This window comes from Temnothorax nylanderi, unplaced genomic scaffold, assembly GCF_030848795.1.
Source record: "Temnothorax nylanderi isolate EJ_2023f unplaced genomic scaffold, tnyl_v1.0 TNYL_tig0019_pilon, whole genome shotgun sequence".
NCBI classification, from domain to species: Eukaryota; Metazoa; Arthropoda; class Insecta; order Hymenoptera; family Formicidae; genus Temnothorax; species Temnothorax nylanderi.
The window spans coordinates 973,227-998,893 of record NW_027249081.1 but is presented as its reverse complement, the minus strand read 5'-3'; the positions used below and the strand labels follow the sequence as shown (position 1 = coordinate 998,893).

At 35.7% G+C, this 25,667-nt stretch overlaps 1 protein-coding gene across 3 annotated transcripts in view; it reads left to right on the top strand.

Moving 5' to 3' along the window:
- Rhogef64c (Rho guanine nucleotide exchange factor at 64C) overlaps positions 1-25,667 on the top strand; it is a 110,232-nt gene that overhangs the window by 25,736 nt on the left and 58,829 nt on the right. For 2 of the 3 annotated variants that reach the window (XM_071699679.1, XM_071699677.1), the window contains exon 4: positions 2,996-3,082. The gene's annotated coding sequence lies outside the window, so the exon portion shown is untranslated. Of the gene's footprint in view, positions 1-2,995; positions 3,083-18,212; positions 18,706-25,667 lie in introns of those variants that run through there. The other variant, XM_071699678.1, reaches the window with a different exon arrangement.

Sequence of the window (25,667 nt, the reverse complement as noted above, 5' to 3'; positions counted from 1 at the left end):
ATATAATAAATTTATGTTTAAAAAGTGGATACGCTTAATTAAAACGTATTTTAAGAAAATATACAAGTTAAAACTTGGTCGCAATTAATCGAATTCTAATGCGTTCGTGATAATTGATAAACGTATCGCTTACAATGATTTTTATCGCGTAATTACTAGTGTAGTCGCTATCTACGAAGAGCGATTCTTCCGTAGCTGTGCAGCCAATTTAAGCGTACCGTATATATACCGAACTTCCTTGAAGCCAATTAGACGCAAACTGTTTGCGATTAAACGCATAACGTTCGTGCGTTTCCTCAGTGCGAAACGAGTTTTCAAATTGATGACTCTCAAAGTCAAGTTTCTATAAACATTTCTTGGCAATTATGTATGATTATATGCCAATATATGATTACCCACGCACACTCGATGATGAGATATATGTATGAGAAAAACACTTCAGAGATAAAACGACGAATGTCTAAATACACAAGGTGTTCAATATTTTTTTAACAATTTCAAAATAGATTTTTCTGTAATGGAAACAAATATAATTGTTTATAATGAGCGATTAATAATCCAAGAATTCGTACAAGCTTTATGGGTGTGAATAAATAGTAGCATATTCGTTGTCCTATTTGACAGATCATGATACTTTGTTCTCACACAGATCTCACAAATATCGTAAGTATTTTTTGATTGGAGTACTTCTTAATTGGTATAACATTTTGATAAGAAGGTAGGCTACTAAATCTGAAATTCGTAAGGTCAAGGCGTAACCTATATTATCACGCACGAATGTACGACAAGCTCTCCATGCGTGAGCCGATATGACGCGACGAACCGTACTATATATTTAACTCCGTGTACTTTTCTCAGGATTGTTATTCACCCATGTGTTGCGTGCCTTTGCCATGCGTGGACAATTTATTAGGAGAATTATCATACAACTGTAAAAGTTGTATAAAAAGATATATAAAAATTTCATAGAAAGCCAAGGAAATGAAAAAAAACTAAGGAATCTTTTAAAGAAATCTATGAAAAGAAAAAGAAATAAAGTCGTAATCTCATGATAATTACAACTGGATGTTACGAGTGAAATTTAATTAAGGAAATTTAATTAGGGAAGAATATTTGAATTGTAAGAACTACGTCCGAGTTGAAATTTATGCTTGTTTGTAATTCGTAATTGTTCAGGTGTACGATGTTTCAGTTATCTGATGATCGAGCACATTAATATTCAACAGAATCGCATTACTAAAGCAAACAACAAACGGAATAAAAAGAATGATTCTGATTTCTCCGTCGCGATTCTTCTAGCAACGAAATTAAGATAGGAAACTTTTATCAAGAATACATATTTATTAAATATATTAAATAAAAAGTATAATTATAAGTATGATTTTGGTATCCCGATATTTGCAGAAGGAATAGGGCGATATTTAAAAATGTATTTAATTTTTATTTGCTCTCAAGACCAAGCAAAACTCTTATCTCTGTGCCCGTTACATCGTTACAAAAGCGCGTGCAACGTGTATGCAACCACTTGCGCTCGGTATACAAATCTTCTGCTCCTATATTAATGCGCGCGGATAATCGACGCATAATAGTCGCAAGCGAGAATAAAATGAACTGACGAGCAACAGACGAGAACGCTGCGTGGTAACATTCAATAAAAACACGAACCTGATCTTGATTAAAGCGATTCTAAATTAAATAGCTGCACAGCTCAAGGTTTCTGTTTACTTATTTTAGGAAACACGCAATGTTTTGCAATACAATGCTGCTGCAATTTGCATTGTTTGATAACGAAAATCTCTTTCGACTTAGAATGCTTTAGTATGAAAACGACCGAAACGTTGTTTTCTATTTTTTGAATGCTTCTTGGAAAAGTAACAAGTTCTGAAAATCGATGGACCAATAAATTATTACTCCAAAATATTCTTGAAACATTTGAAAGTTCTAAAATATACGAAGTTTTGAGAAATCACGATAGAGAAATAAGAAAATAAATTATTATTCTACATCATATCTTATTCGTTGTTAGATCTCTTCTAGCTGGTTGATCTGTATCTTATTTTTAATTTATCGATTAGCTTGATCGAGCAACGATGAACTAATTGTCGCTAATCATGTCGAACTCCATTATTAATGCCTAGGTTGTTTCACTTAACACTTATTAACAGCCGTTTAAGAGATTGAACGTAAGATTGTTATGCGCGCGATAATTGTTGCTAAAATATTTGACCCACATGTTACGTCATTGGTAGTTCACATCCTGTTTAGCTTCTTCTTGCTGGATTTTTATTTGCGCTCGCAATATCAGATTGTTTAACGATGACGTGGCTTCTATATTAAACAGGTCATGAAATGATAAGGATTCAAACTATCAGCAAAAAACTTTAGCGAGCAATCGCTTGATATTCTAAATTAATGTGCAATTTTTTAATATTATACATTTTTTTATTTGTTTTATAAATGTCAAATAAAATTCAACATCTATAAATTTAAAAAATTACGAAGACATATTAAATACTTTTCTCTAATACACTGCACAATAAAATTCAACATCTATTAATTTCAAAAATTAAAGATTGATTTTAAGAAAAATAATTTTAAATATCTTTAAAGCAACCACTGTTGATTTTAAAAATTATTTAAAGCATTATTGAGAAAAACTATAAATTTTAAACTTTGTATTTATTAAACAAGATGTTTTTGATTTAATATGATAGAAAATATTAATTTTTGTTAAATATTGTTATTTAAAATTTATCTTAATTTTAATAAATAAGGAAAAATATAAGTATTACTCTCGTGTAAGATTCAGTTTTTCAGATTATGATATCTACAACAGCTTATAGATTTCGATATTATTATTTATAAATAGAATATAAATTTTTTTTTAGTATTAAATTGCATATAACGTGCACATACAAGGGATTCTACATTTACAGTTGCTGATAATAATATGTTTTTGCTACAAATTAAAACTCAGTTACTATTCCTATTACAGATGGCGTGGAATGCTCCAGGAATGAGCGACCTTTTTACTTGATCTTGCTCCTGCATCCGCGTCAGATGGCAGTAACGCACATAATCGGTGAGCTTTTCAAATTTATATTTATCGTATTTAGTATTTTTTAAATATATTTCTGATAAAAAATAAATAAACGTGTTTATTATGAAAAACAAAAACGGCAGAAAATATTATATCCGGAAGAGATAAAAGAAAAATGCTCCATCCGTACACTGGCAAAAGTTACAAGAGATGGATAATCGTTCTAGTTCTCATCTTATAAAAAGCATTCCTCTTCTAAAAATGCTTCAATATATATTTTTAGAAGAGGAATGTTTTTTATAAGATGATTTAAAATGATTATCCATCTCTTGGAACTTTTATTATATATGTATATGTATATATATATATATATATATATATATATATATATAAATCATAATTTCGAAAGCAGAATTATTTATGAGACAATATATTACATATAATCTTTGCATAAGGGGACAAGTAAAATATTCGATGCTACCGTAATACTCACAACGCGACACTTGTGCTACTTTTTATTTACGTCTTAATGAGGCTCAGATTCCAATTTCGCTGGAACAGGGCGTTCTCGTGCGTTAATAGCCTCGCGGGTCGTTAATCTGCAAATTTTATTCTAATCAACGACGGCCATGAAGGCGCGGCGAAATGTCCATCGTCGTCAGTTATTCCGCTTGATGAGGGACGAATATAAATATTCTCTTAAACGTTCGCTCCTATATAGAAGCAAACGAGATAGAGCCCATAATTATCAACTAGCACTAACACTAAATACTACCTACTACTAATATTGCGTAAGTACTCAGGTATAAAAAGAAATAAAAGAGAAATATGAATAAATTGTTAAAAAATATGGGTTTCGAATATTAAGATAAATATAAGTTTTTGTGCTTTTTGTGTGCTTTCTATAGATAATTATTATTTTTTATATTTACATGAAAATCTTTTTTTCTAATTTCTTCGTAAAATGTTTGAATTTCGAGAGATTCGATGGATCTAACATGCGAGATATTTAGATATTGTTCGACTCGTATAAAATGATCTCTAAAGAATTTTCTAAATTCGAATCCAAATCTTTAATGTTAATATCTGTTCCGAAAAAAATCCGGAAGATTGTGGAAAAATTTGATCTCAGGTTAATTGCTATAGTTTCATGAACCTGAGATATTAAGTCGTAATAAATTATGATAGAGAAACTTTTTTGTACGTATTTCTTTGCACGTATCAACGATAATTGAGGGGTTAATTTCCTTTCAAATCATGGAATATTATATACAATTTTTATCGGCATTATGCATTCGTATTTTCACGTTTTTAAAATCATATTTTATATCTGACATAATAAAAATCATAATTGGGTATTTCTGATAATGAAAGGGCCAAACTTTGCCGTTTTTACTTCTTTATTTCTTGTGTGCTTTGTTTAAAATGCGAAAATATTAAAGCCAGATGTCTTACGAGAACTCTGTCAACGACTGCTTAGCAAGACTTAATGCGCGCAGCGTAGGTTCCTTAATGACGCGTCTATCTATCCTATGCGCAACTTCCTGAGGAGTCCAGGCAGCCCTTACGTTTCTCGGCTAATTATTAGCCGAGCGCGTGAATCGCGTGACCAGCGTCGTCCCACAAGAGCCGCGAACCCGGAACTATTTCCTACACGCCGGTTTTCTCCGCTCCCCTGCGTCTACCGCCGGTATTTTTTTTTATTATTCTATCCCTCGGCCGGTCGTCGCCGGTGAGAGGTACGACGCCGCCGCCGTTCTAGGTTCTCGTGGGCGGAGCCGTACAGGAACACCGCGGAACAAGTGAAATTGTATCGCGTTCGAGGTTCCAGATAGAAAGTATCGCGGCCTCTCAGCAGGGCACTCCGTGTCTAGCAAAGTGGAACGGTCAGATTAATCCCAGACACCTGGGTGTCCTTCCGCGGAATAGAATCAATTCGGTCAATGAATTTATAAAGGGAATGGTCGAATTGCGGATTGCAACTAAAATTGCAACTAAAATTAATCCGATAATACGAAAAATCTACTTGGAAAATATCAGCTGACAAATATTAATTAGACGATCCGAGATAAAAGCTAATTTTGATTGTATAATATTTAAGTTATTTGAATCTATAAATTAATTCCAGTTTTATTAAAAACATTTTTTTAAATAGTATGCTATTGTATTGATATAATTATATTGGAAATAAATTTCAAAAAATTGAAGTTAAAGAAGCAGTGGCGGTGATGAAATTTAAAACAGTTAATCGAGCCAAAATCGTTCCTTATATTTATTCAGTTGTGTTAAAAATATATTTAATTTCTTATTCAAGTCCGTATAGGTATATAATAGTTCGCCTGTAAAAGATTCTATTCTTGTAGTGTCTCTTGGGGAATTTTATAGAATTTAATATAATTTAATATAGTTCATGTATAAAAGCTTTAAATAACAAAAAGAAATATATCACATACAAAAGAAATTGACGCGTCTCTCATCGTTTCTCAATCTTTTATAATCGACGGGCTATCGAATCGTTACTGAAAAAAAGAAATAGGTGGGCATCCATATATTACGCAAGAGACGAACATTCGCGATGATGATCCGCAGATTGTTCGGCAGAAACCCGCTCGTAAAGCAAGATAGCTTTACGCAGCCTCGAATACACGTAATTGCCGCGTGGACTTACAGTGAAATCGGTGCATTCAACGTGCAATTACATGTGCCCGCTCGCAACGCCGACTCGAAGAAAGATCGTGACCTTTATCAGCAATGAAGCTCGCCGTCGGCGGTAAAGAACGTTATTCTTACACCTATGCATAGTACTTATCTGGAATGGCGAATTACGTATGAAAATCAACATCTCACCTTTTCGCGCATTATGCGCCTTGGTTTGTTAGAGGTATTGCATAATCGAAAAGCGTTTCTCAGGTTTGTACTTGTGTTACTCATCGACCCTGCGCGCCAAATCACTTGCCCACGCTCGCGCCGATATCCTGGCGGCTAGGCTGCTCCGTTATGTAAACGAAAAAGTTGCGCTACCGCCTAGTTTTCCACACGCGCCCAGATCCCAGATCCGCCACAATTTCTGGCCGGATTACGCAACTATCTGACGCTTTCCATCGAATATATTTTCACAAAGAAACTTCCCGAAAACATGGCAAAAAAAAATATTGTAAAAAATGTGCCATTACTCAAAAATGTTTAGGAAAGTTAGATAGATAACCAAGCTAATTTCAGAGGCTTGTCGCGTAAACTTATAATTTTTATAAATAATAAATTTGTTTGATTTAATTTATTGATGTTTTTTTGATAAAAGAATTAACATTTTTATCACATAAACAAATGTCGATCATGGAACACACCAATAAATTATTCCAATGATTACTCAAGATTTTATTTTCATAAAGTAATTAATTGGTTCAAAAATTAGAAATAAAAAGTAACTGCATGTTTACACACTTTCAATTATAATTACATGTTTTCATATTATTTTATCAATACATAATACATATAGGTACGCCATGGAAAAATGTGTGGTCCCTATAAATCCGTATTTATTTAATATCTTATTTCGTACTGACAGACAAAAACTCTTTGTTCCTCTTTCAAGAGGAATAAAAATTGTAAAAACAATTCTTCCCTGAACACACAGAGTTGCAGTCATGCTTCTTCATTCGTGCCACGAGAATATATCTTTTCGGAAAGGGGATGTAAAGCAAAACCGTGAGAAACTCGTACCTCGCGTGTCGTATTACTGGAAGGTACAGGTTTCAGCAAAAACGATCGATCTTGTCCCATTATATCAACGAGAGGATATATCGAGCGGCCGGGAGCGCGTCGGGAACTTCCCGGCATCGTCTTCTCTCTCATCGCCCTGGCCCTTGGGCTACGGCCATGTATGAAACGTTGGGCAATCCCGCGTCGAACGTAGGTGGTGCGGCGCGGCTACGGGGTACCGTTATACGTTACACCCACCTTTATTCTATAATATAGATCAGAGCCGAACGAGAGATCCCGCAGCCGCGCGCATAAACCCTCTTATATCATCGTTCGCCGTGCGGCGCATTGAACGTTTCATTATACCTATGCTTTACATAAGCCGCACCGACGACGGGAGAGGAACGCGCCGTTCCTCGGTCGTTCCAGGAGAGACTCTCTTAAGACCCCGGGACTCTTCTCCTCGCGCCTACTTGCGCAAAACCAGCTTCCCAGCGACGGGCTCGAGCCGGACTTTGTCGCGAGTGACATCACGCGCGTTTGACATTTACCACTCAGAGAATCCGGAACGCATTACTCACGTGTGTTTAGTAAAATTTAGGCGGAGCGTGTGTTTGGTCTGCATGATTTATTCGCGAGATGAGTTATCTCACGCCGTTTTAAGAGAATAGTTAATCGCAATCTTAACGGAATTACTATTGTAAAACGTAATTTATAGGAATTTCTTGAATTATTATATTTACGATTTAAAAAAAAAACCTAAAATAAATTTAAAAAAATTTAAAATTGACTCGAATATGTAAACACTTAGAGTAAGATGATAAAATTAACAATGTGATTTATGTAAAAAGAAAGTTAAATAAGTCTAAATTTAGCTAAAAAGAAAGAAAAGTCGCGTACACATAAATCGTAATTCATGCGTTTCTGCATCTAATCAAGCAACGCATTTGAAATTAAAAGCATTGCGAACGACGACTTTTTCTCGGCATTGCGGGAAACGAGGGTCACGTACTCCCGGACGGAAGAAATAAATGAGGGGACGATTTGCATAACGTTTGTTCGTCTCGAGGACGCGCGAATCTATCGCTCGTCCGTTCGCTCGTTCTCTCGCTCGACGCTCGACGATACGTATGCTATGCGAGATACTCGGCCTACGATCGGCCGAGTAGCGCTGAATCATAGGATAAACATAGTCGAGACGTGCTCTCTTCCTGAACTCTGCATGCGCGGTTACGATGCAACGTCGCGGCAAACGTCCGGCGTTTCCAGCGGTTAACGAACGCGTTTCCGCGGGACAATGCCGTGTACAGCCGCGGCCGATCAATCCCGGCCCCCTCTCTCTCTCTCTCTCTCTCTCTCTCTCTCTCTTTCTTTCTGCTCGCCTCTGGCAATGTGCCGCCGACACGCGTATCGCAGGAAGGAAAAGTCTCCCGCGGACGACATATAAATTAGGGTCATCTCCGGCTACCGGTTCGGCGGAGCTTTCCATCGACCGGCCTTTAAATTTCTGTCAACTTCCTCGTAAAATTCCCCGTAAAATATCTTTCGTTAAAAACATATAAAAGTATACTGCTGCGTCATTATCATCTATCTATATTCCTCATTAAGGAGTAAATTAAGAAGCGAGAGTATAAACTATAAATAAACTTACATACAAAGATGAAATTTCTTATGATTTATATATGTGGAGTATTTATGCGTATAAAACGTGATTTGATTTCTTTAAAATTATTTGTTATTTCTGTTTCGTCTTGTACTTTCTTATGTATATCCCTCTCGAGAGCGCTACGATCTTGTTATTATTGTGCTCGTAAGTAAAAGCGAAACATCATTGCATATCTGTTTAACATGTTAGAAGTAAAAGTAAATAAATTGTCTATATACTTTAGTTCGATCCGACCAATAATATGATAATTTCGAGAAAGCTAGGAAAAGACCTGGGAAAATATGTGTTTCAGGCACTGTTTCATACACGAAAGTATCAGTAACGGAACGTCAATTTTCATTCACGTATACGCCACGCTCATACGCGCGCATATTTCGCGCACCCACGTCCACGTGTAACGCCTGGAGTTTGCGTTTGCGCGTGTTTCGTTCTTTTTTTTCCTCGCCGTGAGAGAAAGTGTTGAGCGACACCTTTTCCCATGCAATTAAGCACGCAGGAGGCCAGGCGAGGCGCTCGGCAGGCGATATCCGCGTTCAAAGTTTCATTCGCGATCCGCCGTTGAAATCACTCGAGCGTGCGTCTCGATTGTCATACAAATAATTCAGAACTCCTCATTTTATTTCAATACTATTCTTATTGTTAGTACTATCGCGATACTGATCTCGAATCGTGGAAATATCTATGACTTGTATTTGTCGTTAAATGAATCTCGTATGTATAAAAAAAATAAATTAGGTGAAATGCTCAAAAAGAAGTTCCATATCTTGAAATAAATAGTTCAATATTTTAATTAGAGATCAACTGATACTCACTCAGATGAATGTGATAAGGGAACGATTAGCTTATAATTATATTTAATCTTGAAAGTATATGTGGAAAGACCGAACGCAAACTTCGAATTCTATAAAAAAATATTTAGAAAGAAGGAAATAAAGTAACATAATTAAATCCATTTTTCCTGTTATGTTTTATAAATAATTAATTTTTATTTTATGTAAATATATACAAGTGAGTAAACGGCTGAATGAACGTTCTTCTTTCAATCTTCATTATTCATGAAGTAAGAATACTCTATAAAAAGGAATTAAAATAAAAATTTATATTTTAAAAAAATATTATTTTATATATTATAATTTGATTTTATTTTTTTGTCTTTCCCTATTTTTCGCTAATTATTTAAGCAAGAAATTAAAAAATTGGGTCCATTATAATCTCCTTAAAACCTCATATTGTATAATATTAACATATTATATTTTCATAGTGTTTTTAATTGCATATCTTGAAGGTCTTTATTCTTAACATTTTTAATTCGTATATAAAACGTTCAATAAATTGACAATTATTGCAATTTCAAGATTAACTATTTTATATTAATCTGTCGTAACTTATGTAGGACTTTAAGATAAAAGATCTTTGTGAAACGTTATGTTATATATGTCTATATTGTTATACCTTTTTATTGTATATCTATATCTATATGTACATATTATATATATATATATATATATATATATATATATCCGATATAATTTTCACTAATTTATCTAAATTCTAAAACTTGGATCTATATCTAAAATCGCGGAAATTTATTATAATAACTATTATAATAACTAACGTATTAACTTACCTCCCTTACGATTGTTCTGTCGCCCGATGCCTCTCAGGCTTGCTCCTTTTCCTCTCCAGATTCGTTCATTGCACTCATATAACACAATACTCGCGAAAACATGGTTAATTATAATCACGCATATTAATCCTCACAATAGAATAATCATCCGCACATTGCACTCCCGATAGTAGTCACACGCGACGTGAGATGCAAAAAATGCAATAATGCAAAAAAAGACCGAAAAAAAACTCTACGATTTATTCGATATCCGTAAAACTTGTAAAGCAACAAATAAAATTTCAAACGGTATAGGGCTTGAATTACAAATACCGAGTGCTACATAAATGACGGATATTAAAATATAATTAATTAATCGGACATTACGACTATACTTATTAATTAAATATGTCGGGAGTTTGCTCGAAATGAGTCCGTTTTGTCTACGCGATGTTCCATCCAAAAAATTAAAAAATGAGTTATGAGAATTAAGTATTATACAAATATATTATAGATTTTAGTATATCCGGTGACTTATGTAAATCCGCGTTTTTGATTAGAAAATGATGAACAGATTACGTTGTCAGAGCGAAAAATTCAAATGATACAAATGTAGATAGGTATTATTAAAGAAATCCATTATTGCCCGTGCATGTATAAATATCGCGATAAACAATTGCTTTATTATTTCCATCTCTTATTAATACTTGATACATCACGCGAAGTAATTCTTTCAATAAAAATAGCCGATAAATTTACAATCGTGGAAATAATTAATTGTACGTGTGTGGTAATCAAACTAATTGTTCATAGAAAATGATTGTATTTCGATGAGACGCGATGACAAGCGAAGCGGCACGCGTTGCGAATCTCGCCGAGCGAATGACAATAGAGTGGCTCGCGGTGGCCTTGCGTACGCGGCAGCGCTCGGCGAATGTTGACTAACCAAATCAAAACACATCAGCCGGTTTCCTTATCACAAATTGAATATATATTTTAATTGGATATCCATTACTTGTATTTTAAATTAATTTCGATAAACAAGGTGTTATATCACATTTTACACTTTGTTCTGTGTTTTCATTATCATTACCTTAAATAATGAGGAATTCCGATTGATTGAGAGATTTTGGAATAGGATTATTTTATTTCTTTCTGTTAATGACAGTTATAACTTAATATTTTGCTTTCGCGGGATGTAAAAATAGAAAAAAAGGAAAACAATATAAAATTATTTCTTTAAATAATTTTTAATTGAAACGAAGATAAACTTTATTTTTCAAAAGAATCTTAACTTTGTTTTTTATATATTCGTATCAGATTTGTTAATTTTAAACGTACAAATGTACGTATATGTCTATCTTATTAAATCAATAATATACAATGTAATACAATTATTATTAGAATTATTTTTTCTTGTCTGTTATAGAATTCAAAAGACATTTCCATTAAAAAACGATGCTCTCTCTCAATCAAATAATTCATCGTTATTTTAAATCGCTAACGAGTTTACAAAAGAAAGCGTTAACATGCAATAACGGTTAAGTTATCGAAATTAATTTAAAATACAAGGAATGTAATATCTAACGTGTAGTTATCTTGTAATACGTTGCAGTTAATTCGTAGTCGAAATAATTTATAATGACAAAATTGGCTAGCCTTGATCTTTGACAGCGATGCTGTCGACAGCGTATAAGGCCACGTGCAATAACAAAAACTATTATTATTTTGAAATATTTAATATTTTATAGATTACAGTCATATAGAAATATTCTGTACCTTACATTCTTTATTTATTTTTAATTATATTTGATGATATAATAAAGCTAGAATGTTCTTTTTTGGTGCCACTCTCCGTAAAATCTAGCAAGCATAATTGGATTTAAGCGACATCGGAATAAGTGCCGAAAAATTGATTCGCGCATTGCAAATTTCATTATGCAAAAGAAGTGTCCCGATAGGAACTAAAGGCTTAGAGTCAAGATCAGTGAAAACACTAATTACCACGGAGAAATCATTAATTATGTCGTTGCCGCTCTCCTCTCCCTTTTTTTCTACGTGACTCCGTTTCTGTCTGGCTTCCTCTCTTTCCCTCTTCACCCCACGTCCTTCTGTCTTTCGCTTGCATTCTTCCGCGATGCTAACTATGTGAAGTACTCCCACGACACAAGAATGCCGCTTCAAGATCACGGACTTACGGTCGTGCCAGTCGACGACTCTCTTAATTATTCCCAACGTTTTCCTCTTCGCTTCCACCTTCGCGACTTTGCTTCCCTTGCCGCTGTTCGAGATGAAATATCAAAGCGTACACAGTTACTTGTAAAATACAAAATCCAGTTACAGATAATGGTATTTGAATTCTGATGCAAGTGGCCGATGTGGAAGTTTATATGGATTCAGCGAAGTTGCCTTATTTTACGAAAATGTCGGGATATTTGCAATGTAATAATTGTAAGATAATTACGTTACAAGTGTTGGTAATCGTTAATAAACACGCACGAACTCTTTCGTTATTTAATAATTCGTTAGTTAATAATAGCCTTAGTATAAAAAAATAATATCGTAATAAAGTTTTATTTTAAACGATTGTGCAAGATATCAAGGAAGAACTACGAACCAATATGCCCATAATTATTTTAATAATTACTAATTACTTACATATCATGGTAGTTACAAAGAGATATCGAATGAAACGTAATACGCAGAGATATCTAGATATTTGTACCTAACAAGAGTCTTTTATTGTTCGCGTTTTTAATGCGGGCCCAAACGCAGGTTTGTCGCCACGCGGAATCGAGTTAGCAGCTAGTGAAATCTTCAGATCGAAAGCGATTATATTTATGCGAGATGGAAATTTAGGAAAAGAAAAGCATGAGAAGCGTACTCGCTTAACTGTTGCCGTTATCTTGCGCCGCAGATCGTGCCGCTATTAGCTGTAATACAGTGACTTTCAAATACCCCGCGGACCCAGCACCGTGTCACACTTCTCCTCGGGGTGACGCAAAGACGGACGATTAAAGCAATTTAATATTAGCCCAGCGTTATCTTCTCTACTTCCGAGAAATTCGTCTTTTTTTTTACAAACCCGAAGTTGATTCCTTTTATGCTGCTTATGTTTCTTACTTTCCGTAACTACTTCGAGGCTAGGAATGAGATTATCTTTTTATCGTGCGAACATCGAAGAGTATTTCAAGTATACTCGACGTAATTTTACCTTCTCTGCACGGCAGGCTCATTTTCTTGTTACAAATGTGAAGAAAATTTCTTTCGTGTGAGTTACTTTTCTCATTTTTTTCGTGATTTTCTTTTTACATATATGGAGTTGCATTTTCTATTGTGTGAACACTGGAAAGTGGCTTAGCGAACACTTCCTAATTAGTATTTGCGTTCAATGAAACTTCAAGAGGCGTCGCACTTCATTGAGTTGCTTGTTATCTTGACGATCTTCTTCGCTAAAAACTCGCGCTTTCCTTCTTAGAAGTCGTGATTAAATTTCGGCGACGTCTTTCTCTTGCCCGCTTCATATTTACCTTTTCCTTGCTACGTGTATTGAAAAACGAGCAGTTCATGAATAGGATCGTTCCTATCAGCTCGGAGAAATCCAGGGTAATGATGATCATGCGGGAAGCTGCGATATATCAAGGCGATCATTGTGTAAGCTTTCGTGAAGTCGCAACACGGATTTCGACGGAAGTCAATTACATCTTTGCAGCTTTTTATAGTTATTACTCATAATGCGATACCGGTATATTTATATTGTATATAATGATCGAAACGACGATGATTAGAAGTTAAAGGAGAATTCTCTTCTTCGCGACTTAGGATCGAACGAGATGTTCTCGTCCTTTTGCATCACCTGCCTAGAGAACATAGCGTATCCTGAACATCCGGGCAATTGACGATGAACTCGAAAAGGGGTCATCCTGTCGTTTTTCATGGGCAGATCAGGCAGATGTGTGCGCCTCTTCTTCCATCTCCTTCTTTTTCTTCTACCGCTCTTCCTTCTTTTTCTCTTCCTCTCAAGTCCACTGACCGAGACTCGCCTATGCCGCTGCGCTGTAAAGTCGTAGAAAAAGTCTTGATCGTAAAACCCGCCTCGCTTCCGCACTTCTCGCGATAGCTTCGCCGCTCGCGATTAGACTCACGGCCGCGGTGCTCTTCGCGGAAATTCGCGACTGGACAATGGAAATTTCAGGAAATTCTTAATCCGATTGATAGGCGGCACGAGGAAGATTTCATCGAAGCTAATCGCGTTGCTGTGCGGCGAAGTAATGCAGGATGAAAAAAAAATATTCATACATAGATTGAGATTTCTTTGCCACGTACATTTCTTCTCATATATTATTCTTTTAACAATAATTAACAAGTATGTGGACTTGCAAGTATTGGAGTCAGTTAATTATATAAAATAATTTAGGACTCTCGATAATAATCAATATCGTGATTTGGTCTTGACGTTTCGGAACGTTTTTGTAATTCAAAAATTAAAAATAAATTAGGTTTTCTGATATATTACGCATTGATAACCGCGTTGTTGTTACTCTCAAGGCCAATTCACGATATCAGTTAATTATATTTGATGAATATTTGTATCTCCGCGTTTTTATATCATATTATCTAAAATATATTTAAAATAACATTGTATGATTTGCGGATATAAATTTGTTCAAATGTCTTCGAACAAACAGATATGGATAAAGGAAATACACATGCTCTCTCTCCCATCACATTTCTTTACGTTACGTGTACAGAATGGAAATAGCAGATATACATAGTTATAGATATATATATATACATATACACATGTCTGTGTGTGTGTGTGTGTGTATCTGTTACTTCCATTTGATAACATTGCCGTTTATGTTTAATTTAATTTACTGAAATTCTTGGAAACAGTATACTTTGTTACAAAGTTTCTTTTTCCAAAAATTTAGAGTATGTTTATGTTTCCGTCAATTATATAAGTAATTGTATATTTTTGAATGTGAGAAATTATTTATGTCTGACGCCATCTAGAGTACCTAATGCGTATATACCTACGTATATACATATATACACTCTAGATGGCGTCAGACATAAATAATTTCTCGTATTTAAAAATATAGAATATACTTATATAATTGATGGAAACATAAAAACGAGGCGAAAAGAATAAAGTTTTGGAAGGTGAGGCTTTGTATGTGAACCGCCTCACCAATAAATTGAAACAAAACATCAGTAAATTGTTATCGGACGGAAATAACTATAATAAGCTCATGAATTCGAATTTTTCATTTTTTGATCATGTAACTTCGTAGTGCACTTTAACGGTTTTCTAAGAGGAGCCGACTTATTATAATAACGCAAGTTAAATACGAAATTGAGAATCGTTTGAATCCTGCGATCTTCTCTATATTTAAGATCATACATGTGAAAAAGTTAACATAAGTCGGCTCCTCTTAGAAAACTGTTAAAGTGCACTACGAAGTTACATGATCAAAAAAGGAACTCGAAAAATGAAAAATTCGAATTCATGAGCTTATTATAGTTATTTCCGTCCGATAACAATTTACTGATGTTTTGTTTCAATTTATTGGTGAGGCGGTTCACATACAAAGCCTCACCTTCCAAAACTTTATTCTTTTCGCCTCGTTTTTATGTTTCCATCAATTATATAAGTATATTCTATATTTTTAAATACGAGAAATTATTTATGTCTGACGCCATCTAGAGTGTATATATGTATATACGTAGGTATATACGCATTAGGTACTCTAGATGGCGTCAGACATAAATAATTTCTCACATTCAAAAATATACAATTACTTATATAATTGACGGAAACATAAACATACTCTAAATTTTTGGAAAAAGAAACTTTGTAACAAAGTATACTGTTTCCAAGAATTTCAGTAAATTAAATTAAACATAAACGGCAATGTTATCAAATGGAAGTAACAGATACACACACACACACACACACACACAGAAATGTGTATATGTATATATATATCTATATCTATGTATATCTGCTATTTCCATTATGTACACGTAACGTAAAGAATATATTACAATCGTTTCGGCAGGATGATATAATCCCAGAATCCCTCTCATAATTTGCGACAGTACGTTAACGAAGCTCGAGCACATGTCGCGCGCGAACGCTGTCGTAATAAAGGATAATCAAGGTTCATAGGAATGCCGAGGCATCTGTGCGCGGTGATTATAATCCGGTGGGAGGGAAAAAGGGAAAGAGAGATGGCGTGAAGCAACGAAGGGCCGCGCGTTTATCTCGCATCGCGACGAGGGGGAAAACGAATAAGTAAGGAGGCGAGAACGCGTAATGACGCGCGAGCGGGCAGGAGGAACTGTGTCCGTTGCCGTGCACGAGCGAATGGGACGAGCGGATAGAAAATATGGCCATGATATTTACTAACTCGGCCTCCGCGTGAAAGTGTTCGCTCTTCGCTTTATGCCCCCCTCGTCGAGAGAACGCGCGCGAACGATCCTATGTAACGGGTGTCGCGATCAATCGATCGAGACGAGGACCGCGTGTAATTCTACGGAAGAATTCGGAACGTATTTTATGTCTACTGATAAGTGCTGAAATCATTGACTGTAAGTGTCTTAAAAGACGCTTGCTTAAATGTTAACAAATCTTCCGATCTTGACGGCGGATTTTCGTTGTATCGTGTCGTCTCGCGAAATTTTTAGCTTTATTTTATATCTTTTAAATATTTTATACATTATGTTTATGCTGTATTTTTATGTTTAGCGTTTTGAAAGCACTTTTAATGTTAAAGTGCATTGTAAAATTACATGATAAAAAAAAAACTCGAAAAGTGGAAAATTCGAGTTTATGGGCTTAGTTTGTTACTTTTGTCTGATAACAATTTTTTTTCAATTTATTGGTGAAACTTATGTGGGATTTCATGAGATGGGACCTCACCTTCCAAAAAATTTGCTAAAAGTTTGACACATGATGGGTATGTTTTCGTTAATTATACAAGTAATTGTATATTTTGCGAGAAATAAAATTATATCTGACTTCATCTAGAGTATAAATAATATATATACATGTATAGCGTACAGTAAATGTGTATATAAATACATGCATGTATAATATAGTGTATGTATGTATGTCATATAACTATTGTATTATATGGAGGTATGTACATATTAGTTTTATACTCTAGATGGCGTCAGACTTAAATAATTTCTCGCATTAAAAAATATACCGTTACTTGTATATATAGGGTAAACTCGGGTAAGATGGCCATACAGGAAAGATGGCCAACCTATGTTCTTTCAATCTAGTTCGCTATGAAACATCAAATGAACATGGGTTGGTCATCTTTCCTGTATGGCCATCTTACCCGAGTTTACCCTAACAATAACTTAAAAATTGACGAAAACACTTCTTTTCTTCACTAAATTTTTGAAAGGTGAGGTTATCAATAAATTGAAATAAGTTGTTATACAGATGGAAGTAATCTGAACTCACATAAACTAGAATTTTTCATTTTTCAAGCTTCTTTTTTTATCATGTAACTGCATAGCGCACTTTTACATTAAAAGAGCTAAAAGAACTAAAGAGTTACGAATGTATATATAAAAATATAGCATAAAAATTATATATAAAATATTTGAAAAATATAGCTAATATAAAATAAAGCTAAAAATTTCATGAGACAACACAATATAACGATCCACACACACATACAAAGATTTATTAATAACATATGACACATAACCTACTCTTTCAGGACAACAAATTTCAATTTCACGTCAGAAGATTAAAATCTTAAGTCAGGTATACAGATCACAATGAACACCTTTGTCTAGTCATACGATAAACATCAAAGTGTGTCACCGCTCTATTATCTACGCGCAAGGCTGCGAATAAAACGTTAATAATCAGATTCTTTTTTTCGGTGCGGATCGAGAATTTGAAATCGGAGCTGTTCCGAATCGGAGCGTCCGTCGTTAAGCCCGGAAACGGTCACCGGGTTTATCGGGGGACCGTGCGACCGCGCGCGAATGCGAAGAATTTGGTCGGCGGAAACGTTGAGGCCGATAAGCGTGGGCTATCATCGAGGAGTACGTTCCCCCGTGGCTCGGTAGTGGCACCTCGCTAAGAAGAAGGGCATCGCGGACGGTGGAGAAGGGGGTACTCCGCGAGGTGGTACGGGCACCTTTCTCGCGCGCGGCCGCGGCGCTCGCCGTGGAATGGCAAAAAAGAGAGGAGACCCTGTGACGTCACATGACTCGCGCGGCGGTGCCGCTAGCCTCTCACTTGGTCGCCGGCGTTCGGCCCGCTCGGTTCATCGCGCGTTCGTCGGCTCCGTTCGTCTCCTCTCCTCTCGATTCAACCCGCCGCGAACCCACGTTACTCGACCTTTCCCATTCGATCACGTTTTCGCTAAGAAAGCGAAACAAAAAGGGAAAAACGAAGGCACAAACTGTTCGAACTTGGATTCGGCGTCGCGTCTCGGCGGTCATATACGTGCTCCGAGCGCGAACGGGAGTGACATCAACGGCGGTTGTGCGATTACGCGGTGACACGGATCGCGAGCTCGGTCCCGGATAGCCCGCGAGTTCCGCTCCGCATCGCGCTTGGTGGTGAAGAGAGTTTTGTATATTTTTTTTTCATTTCTTGATTGTGCCACACGACACTCTGGATATGATACCGGATGGATTAAGCCGCCGTTGGGGGTAAGTGCCCTTTAATCTTCCTTCCCGCGTGATTTTAAATTAGAGTAGATTGTTGCTTTTTGCAATCGTAGAATCGGAACTTTGCCGGAGGTTCGTTGTCCTCGAAGGTTTTCTCTTTCGGGGCGCTAATAAATCGACTCGCATGAAAGATTCCGCGAAGCTAATACTCCGAATAATTTGTTACGTTTTTTAGAGATATAATTTGTTTCATGAAACCAAAGTCTGCGAATTAAAATGATCTATTAATTGAAATATTTACAACATGTAGAAGAATATACTTTCATCGTTAGTCTTTAATACATTTTAATTTTCGATAAGTTTATTAACGTGCTCTAGATTCAGTAGATAAAGTTACTTTTTTCATGCTGCCATTATATACGTGTATATTTAAGACTCAAATTTTTTTATAAAATTGAATAACGTATAAAAATTTCATTTACATTTTATTTGATTATTAGAATCCTTCAGTTAATATAAATGTAAATTCACAATAATTGACAATTTTATTTATGAATTTATTTATATGGATTTATTATGATAATTGAAATATTATAGAAGTAAAAATTGTATACAAACTAGAGAATTGCTTTAAGACTTTTAAGTGAATAAAGTTCACGAATAAAATTTACCGTTATTTATTTTATAAAGTGTCACGAGGGGCTATTGTAAAAGAAACTTATAGAATTTTTGCACTAGTTTTTACAACCGTTGACTGTCTTATTGTCATTGCAAATGTTCCACTATAATGGCAGTGTCAGACCGAAATTGCTACTTGTCGCAGTTGCAATTTATTTCAGTCGACAGTAACAACATTTTATGCAGCTGTTCTAATTGTGAAATCTTAGAGATCGAAATTCAAAGCACGAGAGATGAATTGCGAAATGATGAAGGTACACGTTATACCGTACTTGACTTACAATTAGTCTTGAAATGATTTTCGAAACTCCGACGAACTTCCTTGTCAAAAGTGTATCAATAGAGTTATTACCTGCAAATAATAGAACAGGTGTAAGAGCTATTATTTCCAATTACCTTGATTATGTGAACGTTCATTATTGAAGTGTTTAATCATCCAAATTACTTACATTTATTTCGAAATCTTTATAAAATAACACTGTACTGTTTTATATCGCTTATAATGTATTAATAATTATATTATATATTATATAATTATACTTCTGTGATATGATAAAATTTCTTTTGCAAATACAAAGTTAGCAGGATAGTTGAAGTTAGATAGGATTTTATGGCGTAAGGGCTACATGTTAGTTTCGTTGATTTGGATTATTTTATGAGTTTTTTTTATGCTTATTCCAATATTATTCGTGTGTACAAGCCAATCATTAAATAGTGCCAATTATTTTGCAAAATATTCCTTGCACCAGAGAAATGCGGCTGTTGTATACAGCCTGTCTTTCTCACTAAAAAATATATACATATATTAATAGCAAGCTTTTATCCTTTACACATATAATTTAAAATTCAAATCTGTATATAATTTATAATAGTTGAATCTTCTGCAAAAAGATGATATTAAAAATGTTATTTAGCTTTATTGCATTGTCAAAAATTAACATTTTCATGATAAATTATTAATAAATTAATTAATACTTATATAATAATTAATATCCGATAAATTTAAAAGATATGTAACGCTAAAGTTAATATTTAAATATTAATTTTTAATTATTTAGTATGTGCATACAGCAATTTGATAAATGAAAAGCCGCGTATTATATTAGTAATTTATTAATTAAAATAATTTGAGATTAAATATTCGCGTGAAATAGTAAACACGTCTGGAAAACTGCTAAATGGATTTGAAGATTACTTTGAGTCTGTATACTCCGGTGTATTATCTTTGCAATTACTCCAGATACTTAACGATCTATGACAAAATTCTATTTCTACGGATCAGGACTAATTGTAAGTAGTACAACAATAATTGTCTCTTCATAAAGAAACGAGGGATGAGAGACGTCGTGATTTTTCTCGAAATGAACATTGTTGTGTCCCGCGTGCGCGAGAAAGCAACGAAACTCCTTGATTGGACTTGGTAAATGGACTCGTAAATAAACTTTCAGTACAGTCGTTAAATTTGTGGGTCATTATTTTTCTTCGAAGGATATCGTCGGATTCATCCGGCTTCCGCTTGTCCCTGTTACAGTTCATAGCGCATATCAGGACTTTGTCGTAAATTTATACGGTATAGGTACTCCTTTTCTCTAGTATAAGTTCGATTCCAGGGAGCAATAAGTATAAGAAATTCTTGTGTTTATTTATCCATAGATTTTTGAGAGGTCTTCAAGGGTTAATAATACAATATGCATAATTTGGTTTAACTTTTCTGAAAGGAGCACGTTGATCTCTAAAATTGATTACGAACCGAAGGTTAATTTCAATTTTACGAATTTGAAACAATTGGTGGATTTTTATTTAGCAGAAAGAAAATTTGAATACTAGTTTGCTCAAATATCTCTCCTTTTCGTACTTAATTGTCGTAAAAAAACGGCTGCGGAGAAGATTGACTTAGTAGATTTTAATATTTTATTCAGGACTTTCGTTATTATTTCGATAATAATTCTATAAGTTATAATTCTTTCTCAATCTTTAATTTAATTGATGAATTAAATGCGACTGTAAGGGTTAAATACATACCGTTGATATAATATATTCTATTCTGTTATGCACGAAGGAGTCGACTTTCTGAAAAATCACGCGATCTAAGGGGATTGGCCTTTTCAAGGTGGCCGCGTGAGACGAATACGCGTAGGCCTGAAATAAATCGTCGATGTCCGCTTCGAAACATATCAAACACGGGCGTGTACCGGCGTCTATCATCACGGAATTGGAATTATGGAATCGCGAATGGCTATACGTAGAGAAACGTAATTGAAAACGCTCACCTTTTTATCGCCGCGAACGTAGATAATCGTCGATCCCGCGCCCCAGTCCCGCGGTGGCATCGCGAGAACATTTATGTAAGTCTCGCGCTCTCAAAGATCGCGAATGCCCGCGGGATACGCCCGCGAATATCTCGCAATCGCCTTTTCACGGCGAATAGCTGGCAGACCGGCACTCCGGAGTAATATGCGGTATATGTCCCGTTCCAGTAAACACCCCGACTTTTCTGCCGCCGCGCCGTCAAACGGACCAACCTCCGCGCTCGAGGTGATACGAATAAATTTCTCGCGGAATATAGAGCCCAGATTCTAAGTCTTATTTCCAGGAAACGTGACCGCGCGTGGTACATAGATATGGTATATAGACTCAGTAATGTTCAGAAACACGATGCTTCGCGTCGTGGATATATACGCGCTGCTCGATCGTGCACCTCTTTTTTTTTGCAACGTGATGTATATAATTATCGCAGATAGACTAGACGAGATAAACATCGGCGAGGATAAAGTTCTTCTTCTTCCTGCATGTGCATGTGCATTTTTTTTTTGCTTATAGATAGTATGATACATCGTTGTAAAAGCGCGATTTTTGTTGGGTATTTCTACTAAATTTATCTTACGCTAAATAGACATTTAACCTTTTAGCGGTGACATGCGAAATTTTTTTTTAAATTATTGGCAAATAATAAATGCATTGTATTTATGATATACCATCTTGATTTAGCATTTTTACATTAATTAGCATGAAATAGCAATAATGTAATAAATTAACAAAAAAAAGTTGATTATTTATTTAGAATGAACATATATATAATTTGTGCTTAATGAGTTACGGATATGCAGTTCTCAAGATTTGAATTTTAATTTTTCTTAATACTTATATATATATATATGTATATATATAAGAAATATTCATCGTGAAGAAAAATAAGCAGCTTTTTTTGCGTAAATTAGCAATCAAAAGGATGATATGACATAACATACGTATACATTTACATCGATTGTTACATAAGTCTTAACATTTCGATTTTCGGAGCTCTACTCGCGTTTTGAAGCCCAGTTATGTTTTCCGTCGAGTTACGGTCGATTATTATATTACAGTTACGGGTCAGTAGGGTCGTACTAACGGCAGGCATATAATTTAGAATGTTTCGTCAAGAATAAGGGGGTCATTCTTAGCTGATTGCGAGTGAAATGACCGGTCAGAACGGATTGTCGCCGATCGCGCCGGCAAAACCGATTCGCATGAGCGACAAAGATTATACAGACCGCGGCGTGCTGTTCCGTTCTTATTTATTGGATCGGAACGCTCTGTGGCGGAGTCCGATCGATCGGGCGCGCGGGAACAGGAACAAAAAGGAGTGTCGATCGATTTGCATCGAGACTTCTTTTCTCGCGGTGCGCGCGCCCGCGCCCGCGCCGCGGCGAGCGATTTATTATCGCGCGACGGACGTTCATTAGACGCCCGTTTCTCCTTGTCTTCGGGCGAAGCTCATTAGTCCGCGAATGCGAGTACTCTGTCCTCTCGCGACGGCGCCGATAGCGATTAGTAAACGATGCTGGATTACGCAGCAGATCGTTGGATTAATAAGCGTCCGTTGACCGGACGCAGGCAGCATGGCTTCTCGCAAACCGCTTGATTTCTCCGCGAAGGTGTCAGAATGACCAGCAACTTGGCGATCACAAAACCTTGCGCTTTAATGGCTATTAACGTGTGCATATGCTGTTCTATAGCTTACCTTTTTCTCCCTCGGAAAGTAGCGTATATGTATGTAATTAAGCATTAGAAAAAAGTATAGACTAGATTAGGAATTTTTATATAATTGAATATAAAATATAATTAAATACAGTATACAAAGAGGCAGAAAAGGTAACTCGTTTTTACATATTTTCTTTAATGAATTGTTTGACCAGTTTGAAGTTGATTTATCCTTGATGGAAATGTCGAAGCATTTATTTATCGCTTGATTTTAGCATAATTAAGGAAAATAAGGAAAATTTTCTTTTTGATAAATTAAAAGAGAGCAAATAAATATCATATACTTCACTTAATTGTACCTTTCTTTACCAGAACTTTACTTGATTGTATAGATATACAATGTTGAGAGTTAGAAAGTTGCATTGAATGCTAATCTCTTGCGACGTTTTCATCATAGAAAAATCAACTTCAAGTTGGCCAAGATACGTTGTACAAGAATTTTGCAACTTCGTTACATTTTACATGTCGAATATATAACTGAACTTCAACTTAACATTTTTGTCCACGTCTCACGGTGAAGTAATTCCGACTACGGGCACGCTTGCGAATGTTTAGCTGGAATATAACAGTAGGCGAGGGCCTCGCGTCTTTGTGAAAGCGAACCGGATCTCGTTAGTAATTCGCGTTTACGCCCGCGACGTGATGTATCGTTCTGGATTATCACTGACTGCCGGCGAATGTATAATACCGGTACAGTACCGTCCGTGGAGCCCTTCGTTCTGTATGTTAATGCGTACATGAATAAACCAAGGAAAGCCGATACTCTGTTTGAACATCAAGGCTTGTCCTAAGTTCGCTTCGCTTGGACGTTTCGTGTGGCGCGTATGCAGACAGTCGTCGTATTTATGGCTGTCATCCAATGGTAATCAACGGAAATAATCTCGTGGGTCGGCTATATAGTGATGTCAACGGATTGTCAGACTTGTGACGCAATTGCATTTTATACTCGTTAATTGCGCATATCAATAAGTGAAAAAGATGCGGCCGCCGTCGAGACGTCGTAAATATAAATTCCAGTTTTTATTTCCATTGCGGAAAAACCGCATTTGAATATCACTGCCTCGATGGAATAAAACTGACACGCATAGAGATTAATCTATCAATCACTTGGAGCATAATTGCTTTATTAGAGTCAAATCAGTATTAACAAATGAGCATTTAAATACGTTAATAACATGCGTAATTCTTTGCGCATAGATTAATGATTTGCTTCTAACAATGTAATTTAATTGCGAGATATATATAAATCGTTCATTTATTGAAATTTAATATAAGCGACTAATCTAAGTTGTAATATCCAATATTTATATGCTCGTATAAGTGTAACGGAAATATAACGGAATATGATCGAGTGTAAATTAAATCGAATCTATTGGATATCGATGCTATCGGTGGATGTGCCGTTACAATGTAGACAAAATCGTATCATTTATGCAGATAAATTGAAGCCGATCCCTCTTCCGTCATACAATCCATGACTAGACGAGCAACCGCGAATTATATCTCGCCGTTCTCTCTCGGTTCTCTCAGTCCTGACCACAACCAAGAGGGAAAAAAAATACAGCGTCGACAAAAATTGTCATGGAGAGGATCTTGCGAAATGAAAGACATTGCGGCGAACAGATAAAAAAGGATTTCTAGTTGATCTTACCACCGCTGATCATTTCATTCGCTCATATCGTATTACTATCGCATGCTTTCGTAACCGAGGATATAATAGTATCTTCTTGATCAGCCAACGGAAATTCTACTTTTTTTGCATCAAAATAATACCTTTAAGTATTAATTTCTTAAGCATCTTTTTCTCGTTTCGTTTGAAACGATATATAGATTATATTTTTTGTGTCAATTTAATAATTATACGTAGTTATATAGAATGGAATGATATTAGAGTTGTAAGTTTCACGTAAAGCGCATAGGACTAACAAGAATTATTTTTAACCGGCAGCAAGCTATAATAAATGCGTGTATATGGGTGAACTTTCGTAACGAGATGGCGGTGTAGCGAAAACGAAAGCCTCTCCACGGTGACCTGTTGGCGAAAATTGCGATTTCTGGCAGTGACTGACGCGGTTACTTCTCCGGGAGCGTAATATGTAATTATTACGACGTTTCACTCGCATTTCGCCGCCGTATAATCCGCACTCATATCGGTGAAAACACCGTGGTCGGCGACTCGTCCTGGATCCGTATTTTTTTTAAGCGCGGCCAACTTTCGTGTATATGAATTTCAGTTATTTGGTTTGATCGTGAAATGGAACGGTCGACCGTGACGGCGCGAGAGGCGCCATTCAGTTCTCTTC